Genomic DNA, 6,000 nt, shown 5'->3' with positions numbered 1-6,000 from the left:
TGGTACATTTTCAGGTAATTAACCCTTTAATGCATGCATTATGACCACCTCATTCAGGATTGTGTTTTTATTGCTCTGAAAAACAAGATTAGAATAAAAAAAATTGGTAACACTTTACTTAAAGCCCTTGTGTATAATGCATTATAAAGGTAGGCTATTTATAATGGACATTATAATACATTATATCTTTTCATAAATCATTGTAACCAAAGTTAACATGCATTATAATATTTTCAGATTCTGAAATTGGTTGTTTGTCATGTTTAAATGCATTATACTTTCTAAAGGCGTGTTCAATGAAGTATTATAATTTATTATAACTCGTTGCAATTATTCATGAGACCATACAATGCATTACAAGGCAGAATTACTGCATGAAAAATGCTTTTATAATGCATCATACATAAGGGCTTTGAGTAAAGTGTACCCGAAATTATGTTTCATATATTTTAAAAGAGATTTTCAGACGTCCACTTGAGTGGACAGTATGCATTTTTGGTTTTAACTGAAGAGATACTGCACTGAACATAATAGAGTAATAACACATCAATACGGTGTATTTAACAAAGCAGTGAAAACAATTATATAAAATCATGTGAAAACTATCAAATATATACAAAAAAATATATAGTACAGCTTTATTTATTGCAAACACAATTGGATTTGTTCCCATTCAACCAGCAGACGAAGAACTTCATACAAGTTGTACTTCGGGTGTCTTTGATATCAGAACATGCGGACGTGATTCCATCAAAGATCTCTACAACCGGTGAAGGTGCGACTCTGTGGAAACACAACTCAGACTGTGTAGAAAACACTCACGCTCCCTCCAGTCTACCAGAGTATGTTGATTTACTCTTATTGGGACACATTTGTAGCGTAGCTCTCCTCTCTGAGGAAACCTCAGGCTGAAATCTACATTGATCTATTGATGTTTTCAGACTGTGGAAAAACTAGTGATCAGGTGTTTTATATCTCCTATTGAAGTAACGCATTACAAGCAACATGCATTATATAATCAGATTACTTTTTGACGTAACGAGTAAAGTAACATTACAGGTGACGTGCGTTACGTAATCAGATTACTTTATGATGTAACAAGTAAAGTAACATTACAGGTGACGTGCGTTACGTAATCAGATTACTTTATGATGTAACAAGTAAAGTAACATTACAGGTGACGTGCGTTACGTAATCAGATTACTTTATGATGTAACAAGTAAAGTAACATTACAGGTGACGTGCGTTACGTAATCAGATTACTTTTTGACGTAACGAGTAAAGTAACATTACAGGTAACCTGCATAATGTAATCAGATTACTTTATGATGTAACAAGTAAAGTGACATTACAGGTAACCTGCATAATGTAATCAGATTACTTCATGATGTAACAAGTAAAGTGACATTACAGGTAACGTGCGTTACGTAATCAGATTACTTTTTGATGTAACAATTAAAGTAACATTACAAGTAACATGCATTATATAATCAGATTACTTTTTGACGTAACGAGTAAAGTAACATTACAGGTGACGTGCGTTACGTAATCAGATTACTTTTTGACGTAACGAGTAAAGTAACATTACAGGTAACGTGCGTTACGGAATCAGATTACTTTTTGATGTAACAAGTAAAGTAACATTACAGGTGACGTGCGTTACGTAATCAGATTACTTTTTGATGTAACAAGTAAAGTAACATTACAGGTGACGTGCGTTACGTAATCAGATTACTTTATGATGTAACAAGTAAAGTAACATTACAGGTGACGTGCGTTACGTAATCAGATTACTTTTTGACGTAACGAGTAAAGTAACATTACAGGTAACGTGCGTTACGGAATCAGATTACTTTTTGATGTAACAAGTAAAGTAACATTACAGGTGACGTGCGTTACGTAATCAGATTACTTTTTGATGTAACAAGTAAAGTAACATTACAGGTGACGTGCGTTACGTAATCAGATTACTTTATGATGTAACAAGTAAAGTAACATTACAGGTGACGTGCGTTACGTAATCAGATTACTTTTTGACGTAACGAGTAAAGTAACATTACAGGTAACCTGCATAATGTAATCAGATTACTTCATGATGTAACAAGTAAAGTGACATTACAGGTAACGTGCGTTACGTAATCAGATTACTTTTTGATGTAACAATTAAAGTAACATTACAAGTAACATGCATTATATAATCAGATTACTTTTTGACGTAACGAGTAAAGTAACATTACAGGTGACGTGTGTTACGTAATCAGATTACTTTTTGACGTAACGAGTAAAGTAACATTACAGGTAACGTGCGTTACGGAATCAGATTACTTTTTGATGTAACAATTAAAGTAACATTACAAGTAACATGCATTATATAATCAGATTACTTTTTGACATAACGAGTAATGTAACATTACAGGTGACGTGCGTTACGGAATCAGATTACTTTTTGATGTAACAATTAAAGTAACATTACAAGTAACATGCATTATATAATCAGATTACTTTTTGACGTAACGAGTAAAGTAACATTACAGGTAACCTGCATAATGTAATCAGATTACTTTTTGGTGTAACAAGTAAAGTAACATTACAGGTAACCTGCATAATGTAATCAGATTACTTTTTGATGTAACAAGTAAAGTAACATTACAGGTGACGTGCGTTACGGAATCCGATTACTTTTTGACGTAACGAGTAAAGTAACATTACAGGTAACCTGCATAATGTAATCAGATTACTTTTTGATGTAACAAGTAAAGTGACATTACAGGTAACGTGCGTTACGGAATCAGATTACTTTTTGATGTAACAATTAAAGTAACATTACAAGTAACATGCATTATATAATCAGATTACTTTTTGATGTATGAGTAACATTACAGGTAATGTGCGTTATATAATCAGATTACTTTTGATGTAACAATTAAAGTAACATTACAGGTAACATGCATTATATAATCAGATTACTTTTTGATGTAATGAGTAACATTACAGGTAATGTGCGTTACATAATCAGATTACTTTTGATGTAACAAGTAAAGTAACATTACAGGTAACGTGCATTACGTAATCAGATTACTTTTTGATGTAACAAGTAAAGTAACATTACAGGTAACGTGCATTACGTAATCAGATTACTTTTTGATGTAACGAGTAAAGTAACATTACAGGTGACGTGCGTTACGTAATCAGATTACTTTTTGATGTAACAATTAAAGTAACATTACAGGTAACGTGCATTACGTAATCAGATTACATTTGATGTAACGAGTAAAGTAACATTACAGGTAACCTGCATAATGTAATCAGATTACTTTTTCATTTAATGAGTAAAGTAACATCACAGGTAACGTGCGTTACGGAATCAGATTACTTTTTAAAGTAAATAGCAAAGTAACATTACAGGTAACGTGCGTTATATAATCAGATTACTTTTTGATGTAACGAGTCAAGTAACATTACAGGTAACATGCATTACGTAATCAGATTACTTTTGATGATTTTGATGATTACATTGCAATGATTGTTAGATTACATTATAATAACACAAATACATTGACAGCCAAAATGAAGTACAACATTCACAGTGATAGTATGAATTGTAGCTGAAATGTAGGTAGAGATGCATGATGTTTACTTTAGTCCAATTTAGTGGACAGATAATTCATCAGACTATCCTCCCAATATGACTCCTTTGGTGCTACAATTTTTTTTTTTTTTTACCTGTAAGAGTCTCCTAGGACAGAAGGACTGGATTGATATTCTGGAGCAATTCTGACTGCCATCTTGGTTTGGAGAAGGGGAAAAAACTTGGTGTCAATAATGTATAGGATGATGCATTAGAGTGCACTGTAGAGGTCGATGTGCAACTATGCCATTAAAACTGCTTAAATAGCTGTCCAATGTAGTGACCTCTATGCGTGAAAAGGTTCATGTTATTTAAGCTGGATATTTAGATGCATAAAAAAAGCATGATTTATGATGAGAAAATAACCTGGGGGTACCTGGAAAATTCAGTATTCTGAAAATATTTATTCCCTCTTAATGGTTCTGCTTCATAAAGAGATCATTCACTTCCATGCTTTTTTTCTTCTGCAGACCCTTGTGAAAAAGAAGTATATTAACTATAAGTACTGTTGTATTACAAATTTATGAAATGTTTAATTTAGGTTGCAACAGTAAAAGTTGAGTACATTGAAGTTAGCATTTTAAGGTTAGGTTAGGATAATAGTAACAACAGTTTCTGCCAGTCCTGTTTTTCTCTATTGTAAGTCACCTTTTATCTTTAATGGCTCGAGCCCGTAGCCCCAGACGCACCTTTTATCTTTAATGGCTCTGGGATTGGCTCTTGGAACCGGAGTTCCTGGCCAGTATCAGCATTTGAATAAGTTATGCTGATTCAATTGGACTGGTAGCGCTCTCAGAGGTGGGTGTGTTCATACTTAATTTACATGCTTTGTTCAGAGACTCCACCTCTATGTAACCCCTCCCCTCTTTGAAAAGTATAATTACAATGAATACTCTATTATGGTCAGTCTTGATGATGATGAACTACAGACTACAGACTTGGAAGAATAAATCTCTTCTGCTTATAAGATCCATCTCAAGTCTCCTGGTTTTTGCTTCCATGAAGGAATAAAAAGTTTCCAACAGTACCTTTGCAACTACATGTCATCTATCAGTCATTATAGTATTAGTAGACCTCTTAATATCCGAAAACACTTTATTTTAATGCTCCCCGACAGATATTTTACTGACTATAAGTTACTTTTCAACTACATGTCAACTTATTCTAACAATCCGAACCCTAACAGTCCACTAATACTCTAACGACTGCTAGTTGACATGTAGTTGCAAAGTTACATTATCAGTTGAATACTGAAATAAAGTGAAACCTACCTGTAATCCATGAAAGTCTGCAGATGCTAAAACAAAAGAGGTCATATTTGCCACCTGGAATAATTATGATTACCTTAATAAATGTATCTGTTGACTTTTATGTAAAATACTTTAATTTAACCAATTACTTCAATCAGAATACTGTTACAAATATAATTGTATCACCACAACTACCGTATCTAATGGTGGGATGGTATGATTGTCCTTAGAGGCCTGGTTTCACAAATGTATACGTCCCTTTTAGAAACACAATGAAAATGTTCGGTCAGCTGATCCATTTTAAAGCCATTCACATTCACATATGCTACACCATAGCCTACTGACTGCTTAACCTCGGATCCTTACCGTATGACAAAACAAATGTATCAATAATATCTGAAAGTTTATTGTGATTTAGAAAAACGTGTGTTGTATTTTACTCTGGACCCTTGTCTGTGCCTTTTGGGTGATGACTCTTTGAATCCTTGAGCAATGGACAAAATGACCTTTTTTTGGTTGTGTTTGAGTGAGAAAAGAGTTCATGTGATTTCAAGGTATTCATTTAACGTGTTTTGTTCCAAAGCAGAACCAGTAATCAATCATATTTCCATGCTTTGTAGAGGATTATGCTTGACGTTCATACATCTCAAGGATGAATCGTGCAGAACGCTTCTTCTGAAACTGAAATTGGGGGTTGATTAGTTTCGCATAACCAGACTTTTGACTTGCGAGAAGCTTAAGTCTGGTCTGAAATCACACGCTACTGTCTGCGTAGGGGCAACGAATGAGTCTCCTAGATAAAAAACGCCAAATCATGAATAAGTTTGTTTTTACGTGCCATTAATGGGCGTGTCAATTTAAAAAAAAAAAAAAAAAAAAAAAAAAAACACATACCAAAAATGGCAAATCAGTGGAGAAATTATCAATATGAAAGAAAATTGTGCAATATGACCGTCAGAGAAGGCGTTGTGTAAATATCATTTCAGGTACAGTAATTTATAAGCATTCTCATGCATGATAAAAAGCACTGACGGATTTGTTTTCATTTATAAGTAGAAGTGAAATGTAAACATGCATCATTTGATATTTCTGTGATGTCATGCAAAGACTATATAAACTATT

This window comes from Rutilus rutilus (assembly GCF_951802725.1).
Source record: "Rutilus rutilus genome assembly, chromosome: 3".
Classification (NCBI taxonomy): Eukaryota; Metazoa; Chordata; class Actinopteri; order Cypriniformes; family Leuciscidae; genus Rutilus; species Rutilus rutilus.
Note: the sequence above shows the minus strand (reverse complement) of the source record.